Source organism: Lepisma saccharinum, chromosome 1 (assembly GCF_977018435.1).
Source record: "Lepisma saccharinum chromosome 1, izLepSacc3.1, whole genome shotgun sequence".
NCBI classification, from domain to species: domain Eukaryota; kingdom Metazoa; phylum Arthropoda; class Insecta; order Zygentoma; family Lepismatidae; genus Lepisma; species Lepisma saccharinum.
Window position 1 is genome coordinate 204,033,104 of NC_139229.1, and position 24,256 is coordinate 204,057,359.

Sequence of the window (24,256 nt, forward strand, 5' to 3'; positions counted from 1 at the left end):
TAGCGACTTAAAGAAGACGGACACAACGAAAATTCACACCATGTCTACAAATTGTGTATAGTGTGTATACACAGAGAAACTATATACAGTCACAGACACATTTGGTTTCTAATCATCCCATTATAAAGCAATGGGGTTGTTACAGCCAAGAAGTGTCCGTGACTGTAGAAACAGATTGTTAAATTATTTGTTTGTTGCTGATAACAGCTGCGAAAACTATCTTGAATTCTATCCATTTAATACAGCACGTGCAAACTTGACTTTAGTCACTTTAATGAAATGGTTGTTTGTAGAAATTCCTTGACTGTTAATTCCGGGCATAATCTGCTTTTGATCCAAACAAATTGTGTAAAATTTCAATCCTCAATAAAAATTTTCTTTGTAACTGATCAGTGGTGGTTGATGCATAATTCACGCCATCAAAGCAGGTTTGCCTGAGCTGACTACTAGGCAGCGTGGACCCTTGGCCAGCCCTAAGTAATCCTACTATACGGCTGATATTGACTGATTTTCCCGGACAAATCCTGTTTTCGGGAGATTTCCTACACATGACTACATGAACACAATACACTAAGCCTACCCAAAGTCGGAGGAAGAGCGATTCTTCAAAACGTTGGTGTTTGTATACTTTAGAATAACATGTAGTCTATAGTTGTTCAAAGTTGAAAAAATCCATCATGAATGAGTATCATGATTGTGAAATAGTGAATAATGGACGTGTTCCTCACTTCTAGTAGCATTCGTGTGGGGTAGTAGCTATTTTATGAAACGTTACTGAACTGTACACTTCGTATTTTAGTTTTAGTGCCGATATATATATATCAACTTGAAAGAATTCTTACTGAAATATTTTGCATTAATAAATAAACAATATTTGAAGTGAACTGCTAATGTTATTAATTTTACTTTTCTTAATTTATTAATCACTATGAAAGTTCATAATATGTTTTCACTTTCATACATTAGCAAATAATTATAATTAATGGATGTATACTGTCGCGACTAAATTTACAAATCTGGCGACTACGTGATCCAAATGGCGCCTAAGTGTCAAGGTTCAGTTTAGAACTCATAAAACATTTCTTCTCATTCATACAACTATGTACCCGTGTGAAGATAATGTGCTCACTGACAGTAACTGAAATTTCACCTTTTCACCTAACCTTGAGTTCCACCATAGTGAGATAATAACTAACTTTCCACGCGTGATTCCTCATACATCTTAAAATCACGTTTCTAAATTTGACGGAAAATGACTTTCATGTTACAAAAATAAAGTTGCGCATGCTTAAGTAAATGATTTTCTAGTAATGTTCATTTTGGAACTTTTGTGAATGTTTATATGTTTTTAAGCTGATAAAGTAAAGCAGTATATTTTATTATTCCGAAGAACATGACCCAAGAGTAAGCCTGAAAGTTGTGGATGGTCAACTGATATTTAAAAGTTGAGTGAAACATTTCATAATATTCAAACTATACTCCAATATTAATGTGAACGTGTGGTTTCTGTAACGAGAGAGACGTGTGAGTTATCTCACTAATATATATATGAAATACAGAGAAAATATTGCAAATGAAGTATTATGACGATTCAGAGAGTGCGGAAGGTTGCAATGGGTCAAACGTGTTGGAACCTCCGGGATAGATAGGCAAAACCGATAAGTGGATTTGAACAGCAAATTTTCAATGGCAACTTCTACCATCGCCGTAGAGCAAGGCAACACACATGGCGCTTTGCAGACAAGCGAGGATTTAAAGTAACACTCTTAAGTCTTGTTTCCATGCTAATAAAACATTAAAATGCTGACCAAGGCAAAATTTATTGTATAAAAAACATACACTAAAGACGTAACGTTTCCACCCTCTTAACAGGGTCTTCTTCAGACGAAGATTCACAATAAATTATAATTCAAAATAAATTATTGTGAATCTTCGTCTGAAGAAGACCCTGTTAGAGGGTATATTTTATATACAATAAATTTTGCCTTCGTAAGAATTTTAATGTTTTATGAGGATTTCAAGATCTAGGTGTTCCATTTTTATTGTCTGTGACTGTACATGTACTTTTATTTTTCAACAATATACATTATTAGCAAGGATGTGTGCAGGATTAGATCAGATGTCAGGCAGGGAGTGTGATATGATTCTAATTACGCAGATGCATTCTCTCATAAATAGGCTAATTAGTTATCTTCTCCGAGATAACAACAAATGCGTTTACCAATGAAACTAGTATTATTTGACATGTTAATGCATCACGTTCCGAATCGATGTATCTGGATGTCAAGAGAATTGTGAATTATCAACATTAATAAAATTTTTGCACAAATCGTGTAGAGTATACAATCCATATAAATCCAGCTTCATTCTAATCATGTCTTCTGAAGAGTTGGTGCAGATGGACATACGACAAAATAGTATTCAGCCGCCGATGTGTTAAATTAGTGTTGCGATGAAACGGGATGTGATTACATTTCTCACATAACAGTTGTGACAGAAACTATTATATTCAGCACCACTGGCGTACGCAGAGGAAGAGTTATTTTTAGAAAATAAAACATTTAAATGCGACAGTAATGAAATCTATAAGAAAATACTCTTAAAACGACCCCGATAACCATTTTTGTGCTTCAATAACTTTTTATACGAAGGTTTAAAATTGTAATTGGAGGTCATATCTCATGAAAATAAAATACCAACACCGAAATTGCGATGCATTCTATGATCCAAGCAAATATTTAATCTCATTCTGTTCAGTAAAGGGTATCCGCGTTCACATTCAGCTGTATAATTCAAACAACTTGAATTATAAGTTCACAAAAAATCAAATTATTGAGTGGGAGGTTTTAAGTCCACTTTATGCACAGTAAGGCTAATCGGGACTGGGCCTACAGTTTAAAGTGGGATCCGAACCACTTGTGCCTCCACTGGGTATCGAACCCGGGATAAATTATTGAGTGCGCTCGGGCCCCACGTGTCCACATAAATCGGCCCCACTATACACAGTCGCTATACATTGCGTAACTGATTTTTTTTGTATGTAGTTATGGTGCGGTAAACTTACTTGAATTGAAGTGGAACACCGTAAGTACGACATATTTTACAAGTGTGTTGGAAATAATGATCCCCGGTTGAGATGTGTCATTCATAACAAGAGACTTCATGGTTCAAGACAGGTGGGATCCCTCTTACCCCCCTTCAAAAAGCACCATGCATTAAAATTAATAGATGCATGTTTTTTCACTACTTTCACATGACAAACTTCTGATTTTCCGTTCCATCACATTCGAAATGAGCACAAAACGAGGTCTAGAGCCTTGTATGTTGCGGAAATATCTGTTTTAAAATAGAGGAAAGTCACCAAAACTGACATAGGGTTCCTAAACCGACACACCACTATTTCACAGCCGAGAAGTCCTGACACTTTGCGGTAACAGGGTAAATCTATTCTTTAGGCTTGCAAGATAACGTGCGACCAGTGAAACGAGCGCTGCTGGCGGTTTTCTTTTTGTAAGAGATTTTTGTTTTTGGGTGATCTCAAAACTTTCGTTTGTGTCTGCATAACACTATATTATTCATACTGGAAGGATGAGTAAATTTTTACAGTTTTATCAGCTCATTCTAGATAGAATAACGATTCGGAACATATATTTCTTTCATTTGTGAAGATATGGTGTTTGTAAAGTTTTGATGTTATTGTTATTGATGGCGTCGTTCCCTAAACCGACATACGTCAATAATTGGGTTCCCTAAACCGTTGCACGAGATGAAGATATCCTAGATGCTGAATGTATTTTAGCGAGGACTGTATTTTGAAGATGTCAGTGGTGAAGAATGAATAATGTGTAACAAGTGCAATCTTTGGGCTCATGTTCAATGTGCAGGTGCAGAACATGACCTATACGTCTGTGTCTTCTGTAAATGACATGCCATTGAGGGCTCAATAGTCCAAAGAAATTGCATTTGTTTCATGATGATTAAAAAATTGCTTTATTCTCTAATAGAAACCATTTACATATATTTGTTTGTGTTGCTTTGTAATTTTATCCCTTATTTAAACAGGTCGGATTAGAAACCCATTTCCTCAGATGATATAATTGTACCTTTTATGATAAAACTATTTTGTGAAACAAAATGTTGTTGTAATAGATCTTGTTGCACAGCTTATACTTGGACATGGAATTGATGTACACATTGATGTATTCCACATCGGAAAATTCCTTCCCTACTCCGAGTTAAGAGTAAAAAACAAAATGGTATGTCGGATTTGGTGACTTTCCTCTAACTGTAAATTGTAAAAAATAAAGAAATAAAATGTATTTATGCAAACTTTCGATTAAAAAACAGGAAAGCCGTGCGTGCTCTTCTAAATTGGAATTTCCCATGCCCTAACATTGTGTGTAATATATATATATATATTTATATATTTGAAATCCTTTCCTTACTGTAAACAGTGACATTTGTAAATTGAAATGTATGTATTTTTAATCACAATATGGCATTACTTCAAAATCCAAGAAATTGAACGAAAAAGATCCTCCCATTTGAACATTATGACATGAAGAGATAGCCCAGGTTTTGAACCCATCATACGCCATATACTGTATATATATATACATATATATACAAAATTCGTTCTCCATATATATATATATATATGGAGGACGAATTTTGTACTCCCCAGATGAAAAATGTTACTGCGCCACTGAACGAACCTATGCACCATCCAAGTTCACATGTTCAGCCCCCACCCCGAAAAAAATCCTGCGTACACCAGTATTCAGCACTGTGATCAACGTTTACATTATGATCATGTTAAGTGAGATTTTTTTGGCGTAGCACATGGTCACATATGCAGAGTCCCGATTAACCAGCATTACGGAAATTGGCGGGTTAATAATCCTACAGATGGCATTGACTTGTCATGCATTATAGTTAACACCGAACTATGGCTACAACTTTTGGGTATCAATCAATTGGGCTGTGATTACAATCATCCTCTTTACATTCGTCCAGTTTACAACCAGCTTCCATGCTTATCTTCATCGTTCGTCTCCTTACTCATATCCGGATCCGTTGTCGGAAGACAATTCTTCAAGAGGTATTTGCCATTTTGCAATCTCTGTAGCTCACGAAGCTTGAGAGAATTCTTGTATTCACAGTACCAATGCAATGTATGCCACAGTTTCGCTTATTTTTGAGAGAGAAATTTACTGTGAATTGTGCAAATGAAAACTTATTGAAAATGTTTACTGAAGTTCTTCTGCAAGCATAATAAGTATTTCTAATTACTTTTGAATGGAATTGACAAATTCGGATGATTTTGCCCACGAACAGAAAGGTAAAAGTTGGAAAAGTAAATCACCCATTCAGAAATATCAAACCATTAGTTTAACAGAAAATTACTTCCTCATAAGAAACGAACGCGATCCACGGGCGTACCAAGAATTTTTTTTCGAGTGGGCCAATCCCTTGATAAAAATAAAGTGGGTTGTAAATTTGTTGGGGATAGCAACTTTCAATGTACCTGTCACTATGAATATCAATTATGACTACGTATTCATAAAATACTATTTTTGCCATGATGTTATCGGACTGATTTAATTTTTGTTTCAAGTTCACTTTATGTACGGATAGCCTAATCGGCACTTACAGTTTAGAGTCAAGTCCGAAATCGAATTGATTGGCCCTTGATTACAAGGTCATCGTGAAGATCTTCAGGATGTTGTCGTACACGTGGAACTTTTACAGTATAACAATTATGAAATACATTATCACAGAATATGTACATGTACATACAACCTCTGACAATAAAGTTCGGTGAATGATCCTGAATATCGAAAGTAGACGAATTCTTAATGAAACCTATCTTACTGTCCTTCGAAGTAGTACCCTCACATGGCTATGCACCGTTGAGAACGGCTGTACATGTCCTGGAAACTTTTAGAAAAGTCTTCTTTCGGGATGGTGTTCAAGACCCTCGTCACGTTCCGTTGGATGTCCGGAATATCCTCAAATCTCTGACCTTTCAAAGCGATTTTGAGGCGTGGGAAGAGAAAGAAATCTGGAGGATTCAGATCCAAATTTCTTGCAATGCATTGCTACACAGGATGAGAGCTGGTGTGTCAGGTACGACCCTGAAACGAAACGCCAAAGCATGGAATGGCGTTCTCCTGCATCACCCCGTCGGAAGAAGGTCAAGGCGTAAAAATCACGCATCAAGAAGATGCTTATCACTTTCTTTGACAGTGATGGCATGATCCACAAGGAATTCCTGCCGGAGGGAACAACAATTTTTCCGCCTTGGCCTTCTTCCGACGGGGTGATGCAGGAGAACGCCATTCCATGCTTTGGCGTTTCGTTTCAGGGTCGTACCTGACACACCAGCTCTCATCCTGTGTAGCAATGCATTGAAAGAAATTTGGATCTGAATCCTCCAGATTTCTTTCTCTTCCCACGCCTCAAAATCGCTTTGAAAGGTCAGGGATTTGAGGATATTCCGGACATCCAACGGAAAGTGACGAGGGTCTTGAACACCATTCCGAAATAAGACTTTTCTAAACGTTTCCAGGACATGTACAGCCGTTCTCAACTGTGCATAGCAGGGCCCCCCCGATGGTGCAGTGGTAGCGTCTTCGCCTTGTAATCAAGGGGTCCCGGGTTCGATACCCGGTGGAGGCACAAGTGGTTCGGATCCCACTTTAAACTGTAGGTCCAGTCCCGATTAGCCTTACTGTGCATAAAGTGGACTTAAAACAACAAATCAACCAATCAACCAATCAACTGTGCATAGCCATGGGAGGGTACTACTTCGAAGGACAGTAAGGTAGGTTTCATTAAGATTTCGTCTACTTTCGATATTCAGGATCATTCACCGAACTTTATTGTCAGAGGTTGTATAATGAAAGAACATGTAAACTAAGAATTTAAAACAAATACAACAACATAACTTTAATTAATGCACATGCACCAACAGAGGATAAAGCCGAAGAAATTAAAAGATCCATTTTATGAAGACATACAATACTTACTAGATAGTGCACCAAAAAGTGCACTAGGTGATTTTAATGCAAAACTAGGAAAGGAAGAAATATACAATAACATAACAGGCAAGCATACTTTAAATGAAACAACAAGCAGAAATGGAAAAATCCTTTGTAAATTTGCAGCCGCAAATAGTATGGTAGTTATGAGCACACAATTCCAACATAAACAAAAACATAAAGGTAAATGGACACCCTCAGATCAAAGTGCTGTTAATCAGATTGACCATATACTAATTAATAGCAGAAAAACTGATCTAATTGAAGATATAAGAACATTGAGAGGCCCTAACATTGACTCTGACCATTTCCTTGTGAAAGCCAACCTAAAACAAACATTACCAGCAATCTACAAGAAAAAATAGAACCAACAATAAAGTGGGACACAACAAACCTGCAAAATCCTAGAAAGATTAAAGAATAAAGAACACTCCGTAGAAATATCAATGAAGAATGGACGAATATACAAACAGCAATAAATGAAACCGCTAATGCTGTTATACAAAAGCAAAGAAGTGCACCCAGAAATGAATGTTGGGATGAGGATTGCAGGAGGATCATAGAAGAAAATAATAATGCAAGGAAGGAAGTAATGCAAATAAGGCAAGAATAAACCTAGAGAAATGCAATACAATGAGGAAGGAAGCAAATAAATTAATAAAATATAAAAAGAAGAAATGGCTGAATGATAAAATTAGGCAGATAGAAGCGAGTTATAAGAAAAAGGTAACAAGAAAGTTTTTTTTAGAGGTAAAGAAATTTAAGGAGCATCATGCATTCTTACCCTCATTATGTAAGGATGCTAAAGGAAACCTCCTTACACAGAAAGAGTAAGTCCTAAATAGATGGAAAGTATACTTTAGCAGCATATATAAAATACAACGAAAACTTCACGTCCCTAGTGATAGCACAACTTTGGAATGCAACAACACATGGTATCTGTGTCTGATGGGCGTTCTTGTCTTCTCGCCAACATATGCCACCGTGCCTATCACCTATTGCCTAATATAACAATATTCCAAACTTGTGTCTAATGTAACAATATTCCAATTTTCTTTTGTGTGGAGTAATTGTTCGGATATTTACATGGACATTGTTGAAAAAATACAATCTTGTACGGAATAAACCGAGCACTGCCTAACCACACGCTGGCAAATCATTGTATTTTGTTCGGTACAATTTTTACATTTACTTCGATTATGTAGTGGTAACGTCGTTGCCTTGTATACAAGGGGGTTCGATATCGTTGGAGGCACAGAGTGTGGTTAAACACCTTAAACTGTAGATTCACTTCAAATTAGCCTAACCTTGCATAAAGTGGACTGATAACAGGACACTAAAGATCTTTTCGTAAAAATTGTAATTTATAAATGTTGTCTATCATAATCTTGTCCCTCCAATATTTATTTGAAGGTGGTGACACTGTTAATCAACATAATAATATATTAATCTGGAAATGGTTTAGTTCTTTTGAAGTTTTCAACATGCAGCATCTGATAAGCTATTGACAGCCTACGCTTTTCTATCATGGACACTTTTCCTTCAAAGGGTAGAAACTAAAAACTTCATCTCAGTCATTCAATATGTTAAAGCTTACGAAGAAACATTATTCAAATGTGTAACAAGTTTAGGGCATTACCCTTTTAAGAGGGCGGATCTGTGGCCGTATTGGATCCAATTGAGGTTGAAGGTAGTGTACAAATTGTTCGCTATATACAAAATAGTTTGTAAGTGCTGACCATATTATAAAATAGACACGAAAGCACCACAGAACAGGTATATCAAAGTGTGAAAAGCGAAGTGTTCGTAATAGTTTGCAATGATGTTAAAACTTTCGACATAGCTTAGTTAAAACACTGCTCGTGGGATGCCGGATTGGAACTCAAGAGCGAAAACTTTCATTGTCGTTCCAAAGAAGTCAACAACAAAGGAAGTGTTAAATATCCTTCACCACAGCTGCAAGAAGAGACTTGTGAATATGTTGCTTATCACTGTACCTAGAGCCATACTTCTAGAAGCAATTAGTTTAGCGATAATGGTTACTTATAATCCATTTGTGCCTCACTCTGAAGAGCCTAAGGATTATCTATCGATTTTTGAGGTTTGTAACACTTCTTCGCCAGACTATAATGAATACACATTCTTACCTCATAAATTGAAAAACCTTCATCAATTTGTCAGTTTCCTTATCTTCTAATAAGTCCAACACTACAGCCTCACAATCACTACCCTTTCATTGATAGTACCATGATCACCATGATAGCCTCGTACCTGAACTTCAGAATCTACAACGCTTTAATCAGGATACCCGAAATACTAGGCAATATAACGTGGACGTACTATCTGGATGATATCTATACTGGAGAGAACGATCTAATTGTAAATGCCCAACCGCTTTATTCTCGAGACGCATCAGTGATGGATTCACTGTACCCGTTGGAATCTTTCCTGCCTGGAGCCCAGGAAATTTCTAGTTGGAAATGTCTTCTATTTGCATTTAAGGCCAATGTATGGCTCCTGATACTAATATCAATCGTAATGGCTGAAGTCATCACGCAAATATAACAAAAGTAATGCATTACGAAGACAAAACCACAACTTTCACTGGAACTTTTTCAACATTCCTGCAGATTTCCATACAGCAACCAGAATCACTGTCCCCTCGAATACTATTTATAATATTTACATACTTCGGTCTAGTAATATCAACAGTGTACCAAGGAAACGTGGTTAAAGTGTTCACTGTCCCTTTATATTACCCAAATATGGACACGTTAGAGGACGTTGCACGAGCTAACCTTCTGGTATGGAGCTTCTGGCATCATGCAAGTATCATCCTTAGCTGTGAAAACATTTCATTGAAATCAATGCTTCCACGTTACGAGCTAACTACAGATGTGAAAGGTACAATGCAACAACGTATTGCTTGCAAGAGAGACATATGTTTACTTGAACCAAGGGTATACCTGGTATACCTGCAAAATTTTATTAACGACTTGGACTTATTCAACAATGGAAAACTCCTGGTACACATTGTTCCAAGCATGCTCTTCTACAGTATATTTCCTTTTTTATCACAAGCGATTCATATTTGCTTGACAAGTTTACCTCCATCATACATAGGGTAAAGGAGGCTCATTTGCGAGATAAGTGGTACGCAGATTTAATGTATCGATTGGAACTGAAGAATCTCTTGTTGAAGAGTCGCGATAACGTTGTAATATCGTTATACCACATGGCACTGGTGTTCTGTATTCTTGTACTGAGTCAGCTTATCAGTTAATTATGTTTCATTGTAGAAATTGTTTTTGTCAGAATGATACGTTAGGATAGATTTTTCTTTAAAAAATGAATTTCCAGAATTTCTGCGTTAGCCGCAATAATCAACGGGAATGCGCATGCGCCACCTGGTCGAGTCGAATGAAAAAATAGGGGTGATGGCAGCGGTGCAAGGCGAAAATTTCCTTCGTTCCACTTAGGTTTGATAGGACTTGGAACAGATGTCGGAAACACAAAGAAATTGAGTGATATTAAAGCATACAAGTGAAATACTAGTATGAGGCTTCCATCGTGTTTATACCTGCTTTCTCTTTCATGTGTGGTTTTGTCTAGTCGAGCTAGGTTCATCTTCCATGGCTGCTAGCCTTTGTGCCCTTAACAATTCGGTTTAGGTGAGCGAGGATACCACAGTAAAACCTCAGCCGAGTCGATGAGTCGCATATGTCGGGAAAAAGAAAGTACGTATTGTGATTTGGTGGGAGTGAGAAGCAAAACTGTATAGTCTGGGTCGTAGCAATAACATTGACTTTTAATAGAATCATTACAATCCAGAACTGTCCATAACTGTAGCTCACATGTTTTCCCCTCAATCACACAGTAAGCAAAACGTTATGTAAACAACAAGTTAGGTAAATAACATAACAGGCAATTTATCTTCAAAGTAAATCAATTAAGGATAATGCAGAGTAATTACAGACGTCCAATACAATTCCCTAATGAGGTAGAGAGAATAAACAACACGCAATGTAGTTGATTGATTTCAATGTTTGAGCCCCAAAGAGGTTGGTCACCGGATGTCGGAGGGGAAGGAGGGGCTGACTGTACCTTGGACATTACCTTGGAAAGCATACTAGCTTTATTCGTAAATAAATTTTACATTATTTTCTATTTCCTGTTTTCTTTGTACGTACTTAATTATTTTTATCGTCTTCAATTGTTTTTTTCCCTACTTTCCTAATTTTTTTCAATTTTTGGTTGTTCCTCTCTGTATCATCTTTCTACATTTCCGGTCTTCTTTCTCTTTCTTCTTTCTCTGTTTCCTATCCTCTTCAATCCTTTTTCTTCTTTTGTATCTCCTCCTTTTTGCCCGTCCTTACACAAACTTTTATTTTCGTCTTTCCAGTTCCTTCAAGAAGGGTTTGTTCTGTCAGGCTTTGAAACAAACTGGTTGTTATTTGACAACTCTTTTGCCTTGTGCTTTGCAAGTTATTGATTTGTCCAAGTCACTGATGAAAATTTCACCATATTTAACTGATTAATCTAGTAAATAAAATAAAGAAATAAATGATCTTATAAATAAGAAATAAAATATGACTTGTCATCCATAGCATGACACAAAATATTGTACGTACTTTATTAATATTTGGGACATTGTTCTTCTTGCAAGTTGCCGTCCGTGGGTGTGCATAATAACACGTGTATTTGCGTATTTCTGTTTTCACTGCCTTCATCTGCAGTATCAATAATCGTATTATATTTGAATGTCAAAATAAGTGGATTTCTTCGTTAGATCGTAATGTTGATTAGCTATCTTTGATCTTCGTTCATACTCCGTTTGTATCTGTATTTATTAATCGACATACACAGCTGACGAAAATAAGTGCATAGCATGGGACAATTTACACACTTTTGTTGGTAGAGCTGAAGCATATGTACTGCTTTAGTATACAGCTAGAAGACGTAGTGTGTCAAGGTACTTGATTTCATATTGCTTCTTAGTGCAATTTTTCGATTTCCTTTCAGAAATTAGTTCCTTTAACCCTTGACTGGGTATGTGGTGATCAAAGTGACAAAGATGTGTTGGTAAAACTTTTGTTTCCGTAGAAGCTATTGTGGCAAAAATGTCTCAGTATCTTCCAATGCTTCTAAGCTATGCTTTCTATATAATCAAATTTTCCTTCAGTTGCGGAGTGGTGATGTTTTTTTTTTGTTTTTTTTTTTTCAGTAGTAAGGTCACATTGCTCCCCACGTGCTTTCGTATCACTTTAGTTATATATTTATGCATAAAATTGATGATACTATCTCTTTAATACCAAGTAATGAGAGAGAAACTCAAAGATTCGAAGGCTACAAAATATTTTTTTCCTTAACGTTCATCTAACCTTGTAAAAATATAATTGAATATTTCATCAAGGTAAGTGCGGGTAAATATACCATGTTAAGGGTTTAGGATATGTTTTGATCTATTTAATTTTTTGGTAAATGAAAAATAGCATAGTAATCAGTACCATGTTTATTGCAAATAACATTGCAAATATTGCAGTGTTACAGTTAAATTTATTGTTTTACTCAGCCAAGAAAGAAGTGTTACAAAGTGGCGTATTTACAAGAACCTAGAGTTAAATACACCAGGGTTAAAATGGAACTGGAAAATACTTTTATAAATACCTACAGTGGGTTTGTTAAATGAAAATATTATAATAAAAGTAGAAAAGTACATGTCTAAGGTAAGAAATAGAATTGAAAAGTTGAATTTATGTACTAATTAAGGTTGCTATGGTATAACCTATAAAAATTTAACATGTAGAAGGAAACCATTTTAAAATTTTTAGACAGCAGTGACCAAATATTATTAATTTCTACTTTGTAGTGCATTAGTGCGTTAGTATTTAGTTCATTTTTTTGTCTTAAAATGATATTTATTAAATATAACTGAATGCAGGTATTGGTGCATTCTCATTTCTTTAGAGGATATGGTATTGAAGCATTCAATACAAAAGCCCTCCTAAATGGACATACAATATGGTGTACGATGACGTAAATTGTTACGAAAGTTGTACAGCAAAATTATTCTTATCTTCAGTGCTGGATCTACAAGCTTCCCCCCCTGCAATATATTACAAAAGGTTTCCTCTATTTATCTACTTATACTATATATGAGCGTGTTCCACATAAATTACAAGTACTTGTCAAAGGAAATGTGAAAGCTTTTGCTGTTATTACGTTTCTTCAGTACACACACCAGGGGTGCCCACAGGGGGGATTCATGACGCGCTTGCGCCATGGGAATTCTTGTGGGGGACAAAATTTTACAGTTTAGTTACCATATCTTCACTCAAATTTGGAGGATCGTTTCGTTTGATTGACTTGTTTTTTATTTTTAGTTATGGTTATTTGATGTTCAGCATCTACTTCATGATTTAGGCCTAACAACATCCACAAGAACACTATTTCCTGTAGCAAACATGAAAGTGAGTCGTGCTTTTTCCTTTTTTAGTCTCTTAATTTAAACCAATGAAATGTTTCGAATGTCATACGCCTTTCGATTGTTGGCATCTCGGCCAGTGGTAATAATGTCTGGTGTTTTTTGTGGTAGCTTTGAGTCGGCTCGTAACTTCCGTCATGCGGATTATTTCAGGCAAGATTTGTTTCTTGTAAGTGTTCCTGTGCTACGACTGACTGGATAATTATAAAATACTGTCACTTTTCGTTGTGTAAAGCATAGGCGCCGACTTCGAAGGGGGGAAACTTTCTGCCCCCCCCCCCAAATTATTCACCGATAGGAATAGATAATATGCATATTTACATATATAAAATATTGTTCATGCCAACCTTGCGCTCCCAAAATTTATTTCAAGTTGCCGCCTTTGGTGTCAAGCTTACGAATTTCGAAAATTTAATTTAAAAGATAAATGTTCGACATTCAAACAAAAATCAATTACTGTTTTTTTATCCAAATTATATTTGTGTGTGTGTGTGGAGAGGGGGTTGTGATAAACAATTCTTTTGGGGGAATTTTGATGAACGACTTTGAAGAGATGCGTGATTTTTATAACACAGGTATCACATATCAATCTTAATTTGAAAATGAATATACATATTAAGAATTATGTTGTTTGAACAGTTTTGCTTTTAATTGACCCATCTCACTTTTTTTTCTACTGTTATCAAAAAAAATATACACAACCAAAGCTTTAAGTACAATATAGTTTAGAAAACTAATCAGCTGACTTCTAATATTTTAAAAATGCCTTCTTTCTGTGTATGTTTTATTGCTTCATTGGCGTATTTAGCTGCACGTGCATTCACTTCATGAAAAAAATAAGTTACACATCACTTTGAACAACTACATAATATTTTGCAGCACTCTTATACATAAATGATTCATTTAATATTGAAAGAAAATTTGTTTCTGAAATATTAACAATCGCTTTTTACTTTTCATACACATAAAGATAAACTGTAGCTGAATTTTAAAACGTGAAATTAGCTTTTGAATTATTTTTTTTTGGAATTTTTATGCAATATATTTCAATGTAAAAGTATTGCATAGCATTTAATTAATGATATATTGATGTGCTACAGTAAACAAATTTAATTCACTATACAATGCTTGAAGCTTCCCTGGCGGTGAATAATGGTCAAATTCTTCAGGGATCAGCTGGTTAGTTTCGAATATGCATCTAAGCTTTCTAGAGCTAACGTCACTCTCGTCTAAGTGGCGTTGCTCACATTATCTCGGATGCATAATCGGGAAATGACCAGCCTGATATCATGAGCTAATATACAGGGTGTACATAAAGTGTCTTGACACATTTTAATTACTGGCCTCCCCCATGGCACAGTGGTTATCTCGTCGCCTTGTGATCAAGGGGTGTCAGGTTCGATACCCGGTGGAGACACTCAGTGGTTCGTATCCCACTTTAAACTGTAGGTCAAGTCGCGATTAGACTTACTGTGCATAAATTGGACTTATAACATCAAATCAATCAAAAACATTTTAATTATTAATGAATCAGAAACGAATGAAGATACAAGTAAATTGGTGGCAATGAGAGATAGATAAACTCATAAAGTTTTATGCCTTGTATCAGTACACTTCTATGCGTGTTTATTTTGTCTCACGGAGAATATCAAGACGATAATCGATTCGGGTCAGCATATCGACATCCACAATAGTTTACTCTGGCTTTATTTTCATCAATTTTGTAAGGTTCGTCAACATTTTTCGTCGTGTTTTAAACGAATGCTTGCCGGGAAGATGAATTTGACGTGGTGATCCGATTTCTTGGCCCACGAGATCACCCGACAAAACCCCAATTGACATTTTTTTTTCCTTTGGGGTAGAGTGGCATAAATAATTATGAGGCAAAAGTGATGAAAATATGAAGTGAATGGCAGAAAAAACAACACGATAGCCACTGTTGATTCCGACATTCTGACCTGAACGTGTGAAAGAAATCGATTTTCGTCTTGACATTCTCCGTGTGACAAAGGGAGCACACATAGAACTGTACTGATACAGGACATAAAACTTTTTGATTTTATCTATCTACCATTGCCATTAGATCATTTGTATTTTCATTACTTTCTGATTTCTTAATAATTCAAATGTGTCAGACACATTGTGAACACCCTGTTTGTACATTTTTTCTCAATTTTGCAAAATTTAACATAGCATAAAATTATGGATTATGTTTCAATCCCACGTACTTACTCCTACTTACACGAGAGATGTTTCGCAAACCTTGTATTTGTGGTCAAATTTTCATAAGTCGCTATAAGGTGTGAATAGTGGTTATCGCCGACACGCACATTTCATAATTTTGGTATTCATATGTATGTGAGAAAGTATACATTGGCATGTAATCACACTCCTATATTTTTTTAAATGGAAATGTATTCTTTGCACAGGAAAATAATATATTAAAAAACAGTGTCGTCTCGTCTCGTATTTTTATTATAATTTGGATCAAATGGTTGAATAAGACGAAACTTTCCTGGAGTAATTATCGAGCCTTTCTCGATTTTACAGTGTATAGCACCTAATATTGATTTTAGAGGTGGCGTGAGAAGAGATACAAAGCTTGTTTCTCTATATAGCTATGTACTACACTATAGCTATTGTTTTCCTTCTTTACAGATATGGCAACATCAAGAACAAATACATTGGTATTTTCATTTCTCTACCAATTTATACTTTCCCTCCATTGGGTTCAATCACGACACCACAGCACCAAATATTTCCTCAGTGCATGAATACTATTGGTAAGAATTTTTTCCAGAACAGTCGGTTTGTCGCGATATTGGACAAAACAAATGAAACTGATATCCAGTCAACAGAGACTAGCTATCTTCAAGCAGAAGGCCAACTTCCTCTGGTTACCTACGTCAATGCATCGTCTATTAAGAAACTGTTTCCTGAAAACCCACCCAATGGTAAGGTTGACACATTGTTCATGTTTTTTGTGACGGTAGAAAATTTTATTTCTGCCTTGGAAGAAGCTCGAACTTCATCGTTTTGGAATGCGAAGGGTCACTTGATGATTGTCATGAGTGGAAATTCGCCCGTTGAAGAAAAGATAACTCGGAATGTGTTTAAGCACATTTGGAAAGCAAACGTGACAAACACATTTTCTTTAGGGGAAGGAGACACTCAAGACAAACCATCGGTGTATAGTTTCAATGATAAGAGAAACGGTGTGCCGTGTGGACGAAGCATGATGCAGAGTATAGCTCAGATACCAGATGATCTCTTTCCAGATAAAACAGGCCTCCCCGATGGCGCAGTGGTAGCGTCGCCGCCTTGTAATTAAGGGGTCCCGGGTTCGATACCCGGTGGAGGCACAAGTGGTTCGGATCCCACTTTAAACTGTAGGTCCAGTCCCGATTAGCCTTACTGTGCATAACGTGGACTTAAAACACCAACTCAACTCCAGATAAAACAAAAAACCTTCACCATTACCCTGTCAAAGTGAGAGGATACCAAAAATGTCCAGACATAATCTACTAACATACAGAAAACAATGAGTTCATCATTGGCGGAACAGACGTCAACATCTTGAGGATTCCCAGGAAATACATGAATTTTACTTTCATATCTAATTGGACGAGATGGCCTCGAGAACATAATGATATTAGCTGGGATCCAGTTCTCCACGATATATACACGGGAGAGACTGATATGTGTGCTAATACCCATCTTATATACGAGTATTATGACGATTCTATTCTAGTAGATACCTTGCCTCTGAACTTCGCGGTACCATCCGCGGGACATGTCCCCTTCTGGAAATCTCTGCTGCTTGCGTTTGAAAACGATGTATGGTACGGTATATTAGCCACCTTCGTATGCATTTCCGACATATTCATGTTGATGTTGAAAGTGTTTGGAAAGCAATAAGTAAATGTTGCGGTATAATACTGTTGCTGTTATAATCAATCATAACTCCAATTGATCATGTGTGAATATATAGATAAGACCCATAATATATTCCTCGCCCAACATGTGTGTGTGTATATATATATATATATATACACTATCTGGCCATTCGTCACCGGACACCCCACCAAAGGCATGTGGAAGCATCATGGTGTGGTCATGCTTCTCCTGGTATGGTCTTGGTCCCCTTGTGTTAGTGCGTGGAAACATGAATGCAGATGCATACCTAACGATCCTGGACAATTCTGCGCTACCGACATTGTGGGCACAATTCGGTAGTGGTCCTTATCTGTTTCAGCACGACAATGCCCCATGTCATACGGCAGGTGTGATCAACACGTGGTTCGAGGATATGGGTGTGCAAAAACTTGATTGGCCCGCCCAAAGTCCTGATCTCAACCTGAATGAGCATCTTTGGGACGAGTTGGAGCGCCGGTTGAGAGCCAGGCCACACCCCCCAAAAAACACTAAAGAGTTGTTCGCCGCTTTGCAAGAGGAATGGAGCAGGATTCCCGTCGAAACCTAACGCAATTTGGTGGACAGTCTTCCTCAGAGGGTTGTGGCTGTACTTGCTGCGAAAGGTGGCCCCACACGATACTGACGGACGCCTGAAACCGGATTAAAGTACTCGTTCCAGGTGTCCGGTGACGAATGGCCAGATAGTGTATATATATACACACACACAAATGGAGAATAAGGAGCCTCCATTAGTATGAATAGTTCGTAGCATTCATTGGTCCATTTTTCTTTCTTTATCCGCAGAACAACCTGTGACTAACGCTTTTCGTATTTCGTTCATTGTTGCAACAGATTTTGGCCTGGTAATTTGTTCCATATACCAAGGGCACTTATCACTATTGTTTGCTGTCCCTATGATGTATCCTGAAATTAATTCCTGGAGGATGTTGACCGGAATAATCTGCAAGTTCGAAGTTTCCCATTTCACCAAGATGCAATTTTACATTTTTCAAATGAAGCAATGATGAACATGCAAAATAGGTTATCAAAAGGAAGAAAACTTCACTGCTGCTCTCTTGAACATAGCTTACCAAAGAGATATATGCTTGTTCGAGTCCAAGGTTTACCTTGAAATAATGATAATTGATTTGAACATATTTCGGGTTGTTCACATTGTACAACAGCCAATCATTATGCATTTCTTGTCTTTCTTTCTAACAAAAGGCTCACCGTTGCTTCCAAATTTTAATATAATTATTCAGAGAATGCTGCAAACTTGACTGAGGAATTACTGGCAAGAGACATTATGAAAATAAATTATTGCAAGAGTCATTAGTTGGCAACGGAGGAAGAGAGGTTCTTATTATTACATAAGATGAATTATATTAAATTAGATTATAATTAGAAACTATCTCGCTAGCCCTGAAGCACGAGAGACCTTGTTTTTGGCTACTTAGTAAGTTGTTTGATATATTATTTCGAACTCCCGTTTCTTGATCAGCCAATAAAATATAATATTTATCGCATACCAGGATTTAGAACGGTATTGCTCCTGTATCATGACTAAGCAGTTCATTGAATGCTATTGAAACTCGGTTCTAATGGTCGGTAGGATAACTATCATTGAATAAATACATTATTTGGTTTGAAAGTTATAGTTATCTTACGTCGCCCACCGCTCTAGATGAATCCTCTTCTACATTCAGAAATGGATTTTCATACAATGTGTCGACTTGATTGTCCTTGCAAAATCAATACAGCAAGTTCAAACATGAATTTCAATCACATGTCGTTACTCTCTTCGCAATGTGGTGCAACTGTCCTTCGAACCAAGGCCTACCAAGTGTCATTCGACAAATGTCGCCGTCGCTTCGGTTTGAAACCTCCCTTGTGTTTTAATAATTTTATGTTCTGTGTATTGTAATTTCTGAGATATATTTTTAAGATAAAGTAGAATTATAATAACACTCGTGCAGATATTTTAAAATACAAATATTAATCAAATTTGTCTTGTAACAAACGAATATTAATATATTTTTCTAGTGAAATTATAACTTTTTTATTTTATATTGGTCAATCCAATGGCGGGAAAATGTCATAAGGAGTACTAACTGCAAGAAATAACTAAATAGGCTATTCTAGGGGTGGAAACAATAAATAAATCATGGACCGTAATCAGATTAACTATGAAAACACACCTGAAGCCGGGCAAACGACGAAAATAGGAATAATAAATCACCCAAGCTCGTGCTATTTATTGATAGAGTGCTAATAAAGGGACCTAAACAAGAGATAATTAGTCAGTTCATTAACATACCAACAACAATTGTTGCATTAACGATGTTGGCTATCGATTTTTGCTGTGTTCATACGAGGACTGTTTACTTACTTCCTGGTGTGGTTAGGTTTTGTTTCCGGCGTTCATTGTCTTCTAACCTCACACTGACAAGTCTATATTACAATGGTATCTAAATGGTTTATGGATATTCAGCATTTCATCTAGCAGTTGAGAATAAAGTATCCAAGACAGTTATCTACTTGTTTTCTGGCGCCTTAGATGTGGATGAGGGTAGTGGTGGCTTTGATAAGAGAATTTACAAAGGTAACTTGGAATGTTAAGAAGAGATTTTCTCAGTCTAAAACTACATTTATAAATAGTAATATTTTAGTTATTTCATTGATTTGGTAGCTTTAGTGTATTTTACTTCTCCTTTTGCCTCTTTTGGCTAATCGCGAGTATGAGTACGAGTGGTGATATGATGAATTTGATTGACTGATTAGGGTTAATTTTATTTTGTTTTTCTGATACTATTGCCTAATCGAGAAGATTAGGATGAGTGATGATATGATGGAATTCATGAAGGAACATTCACAAAGAAAACCTATAACAAGACCGGGCTTCGAATTCGGGACCCATGGAGTGTAGCGTGCTTGATGAAATTGATGAAGAGAACACTCAACGAAAAATATCCATGACAGAGCCCGTATTCGAACCCTGAACCCTGTCGTGGTAGCGCGCTGTGCTTGCCACTCCGCCACCACTTTATACATACACACATGCACACTCATACACACACACACTGATAATAAACATTTCAGATATGGATCACAATATGAATTAATGTATCCTACTTAACATTCAAATGTGTGTCTTCTCGAAATGACTTTTTTTTAAACTTTATTTGCAATATACCGTCTATATGTAATTTGAGAAGGATTTGGACATAGTAAAATCATTGTGTGGTGGTATACATTCCGCGACAAAATGCACCAAAGTCGATTCATCCATAAAAATTAATATTTGAATTAAACTTCACACTGGAGCAACAGCTTTACAGCTAATCTGGTAGTCTAGAAATGTGTTTTCGTCTATGTCCTAATTGCGAACAAAGCCTAAAGTCCCGCCGCTCTCTCAGCTGCCGAGGAAACCGCCTTTATGGCAGTGGCCCCTCTGTTGCCGAGTTTACCAACGAAGGAACTTGCGATCACACAACTAAATAGGGTTACTACTTGGGCAAGAAGCTGCAACATTAAAATCCCCCTCTCCAAAGTAGGCAGCAGTGAAACAGGATTTTGTCAAAATAACCGTTCTGCGCTGTGAATGGATACCGCTTCTAACAGCGACTCCATTATAAATGGTTCAAATTACGAACACAAAAAAAAGTGAAAAAACATTACAACAAGCAAATGAAGATCTTAAAAGCCTATCAGAATATTTGTTATGTGTAGTACTCGTGATAGCAATAAAACATCAAAAACACAAACAATGTATGTATCCTGCTTAACACATGTGTCTTCTCGAAATGTCTATTTTTTATAACTTTAATTGCAATATACCCTCTATATATGATTTGAGAAGGATTTCGCACGTAAAGTTTCATTATCTCTCATATGAGTAAAATCATTGTTTGGTAGTATACAATCTACGATTCATTCATAAAAATTAATATTTGAAGTCAACTTCACACACTCACCACTGGACCTACAACTTTACGACCTGCTAAGCTGGAGTTTAGAAATGTATTTTCGGTTGTGTCCTAATTGCGAACAATACCTAAATGGTCCTAATTGAGAACATATAAAAGTGAAAAGTAATTCCATGTCCTAACTGCCAATACAATAAAGAGAAAAATCTGTTTACAAAAACAAATATGAGTAATGACCAAGAGAGAAAACTGGTTTGGCTAGCAAGAATATGCAACTTTATTGACTTATGGTCTTCTGCTTTGTAAATCCATTTCACCCTTTCAGTCTGTAATCTTTCATTCGTGTGTTAATGTCTCGTAAACTTCTCAGTGCCTAAAATGCTTCAACAGGAATACACAGGACAAATCATGCAGTGGAAGAATGAAGTAACAAAACCAACGCTATATAACGGTATAAGAGACTGGTAATATTCCTAAATTTTTAAACACAGAGGTATATATTTTGAAATATGAAATTGAAATTTAGGTGAAGTTAATAATTGTATTAATTAACGAGGTTCTTTTCAGTTAAGAATTGTGCACAAACCTTCGAGGTATTATAGCGATATTCCTGTTCATTCTAAGTGCTCGTAATTAGGGCTCCTCGCAACTAGGACTGTTTGCAATTAGGACGACAAGTATTTTCTATTATAAAATAAGATAATCCTATTCGGGTGGTTCATAATTAGTGTATAAATGTGCAAGAATTGGGACCCATTTAAATTTTTCACTGATAAAAATTCTTTATTTTGTATTTGCATACATTAGGAAATAAATAGTGAATGTACCTCAACTTATGTAAAGTAGAAAATGCACATTGGATTGTACAAATGAAGAAATTAATAAATTTTAATTTAACGATTATTTCAGTTTACGCCCCTGTAACAAATTCAGTAAATTGTTATTGTAATAATTCATTGGTCTTTTTCAGATATCTATTGATCATCTGTAATAATGAATAGTTATGTTGAAATCTTATCAGCGTTGTGCGCCTTATTTCATCTTTCAACACCGTCATCAATAAGTTTTCTTCCTGAGGAACCTTCAAACTACGACTTTCGACTTCTGATACAGTGTTTAGTAGATAGAAGTCGCAGCAATTTTGTAAATAACAGGTTTATTTTCAATCTTGACGCGACTGTTAATACTCGTACTCTGTCAGCTATAACAGACTATATAGGAAGGGAACTCTTCCTCCCTGTGATGAATTTTAATCTCAATGTTGATGAAAATTTGGATGAAGTACTTGGGGAACCTTCAATCTCTGAGGAAGCTAAAAGTTTTGTGATATTTCTAGACAGGACTGATAAATTTCCAAATATCTTGAACAGAATACAAAAAATGTCATTTTGGAATCCAAGAGGAAAATTCGTCTTAGTGATGTTGGGGAATCTGATGGAAGAAAGTGCAAAACGGGAATTACTCGAGGAAAGCTGGGAGAGAAGAATTTTAAACATCGTGCTCTTTTCTATTACATGCTCAGACAGTGAAAGTAAGTACAAAATCGATGTGACCAGTTTTAATCCATACGTTCGAAACGACAAGGGTGGAAATATAACCGTCTATTCTGCACTGGATGCATGCGTTGAAGCATCGGGGCAAGGTAAAGATATGTTGTTTCCAGACAAAGTTAAGAATCTCCACAACCACGTTGTCAAAATTAAAGGATATCGCAAGTATCCCGATCTCGAACTGATCCGCCCAGAAAGGGAAGATGGCGAATGGGAAATTGCAGACAGCGTGGACGGAAACATGATGAAGCTTTTCAGGGACAAGATGAATTTCACATTACATTCCACGTACCAAACATTCGCTGTCAATCCAGAAAACATCACGTGGACTTCTTTTCTGGACGAGGTGTACAGGGGCTCCATCGACATATTTGCAAACGCCCTACCACTGTACATCCGAGATACATCTGTTATGGACTACACCATCTTGGTAGAATTTTTTCCTTTGAACTTTGCTGTGCCGTCATCCGAGTATATTCCTTTTTGGAAGTCCTCAATAATGGTGTTCGAACGAAGTGTCTGGTACTTAACCACAACCGCGTTCGTGGTGACAGAAATACTTTACCGGTTACTCTTGAAAGCTCTTGTTAAGAAGGAATCTATTCTCAAATTGAACAACCCGTTTCTGTACTTCTTTTCTGTCTTTCTGCAGCAATCTATCAGGCAACCCAAGACAGACCACATACGGCTACTGTTCATTGTTTTTGCATTTTTTAGTCTCGTCTTAACTTCTATCTTCCAAGGAAATATAGCTCTCATATCTACGATTCCGCTGAAATACCGTGAAATGAGCTCTTTGGAAGACGTTGCGAGAAGTAACCTTCTGGTAAGAAGTTTTCCTGACCACGAGTCCGTCATCGTGAAATCCACCAATGAAGCAATGAGAAGCATGATTGGAAGGTACGAGAAGGACCCTGAAGTGCTTGATATTTTGAAACGCATAGCACACAAAAGAGACATGTGTTTGTACGAACCACAAATTTACCTCAAAGTAATGATCATTGAACTGAAACTGTCGAAATTAGTGCACATCGTGAAACAACCTGTTATAGTACATTATCTGTCTTACTACTTACCCAAAGGCTCTCCTCTGCTTCCAAAGCTCAATTCTCTGATCCAGATGGTTTCGGAAGGTGGACTGAGAGATGAATGGCACGAGATGGCAAGACATAGACTAATGTTAACGAAACGTCAGAGGTTTCTACTCCTGATTGCTGATGCGCACACTGTTGTTCTCTCCCTTACGCAATTGAAACCTGCTTTTATTGTTTTGGTTTCTGGGTGTGGCTTAGGTTTCCTCGCACTGATCCTCGAATTACAATTGAAATTTGCTTTCAT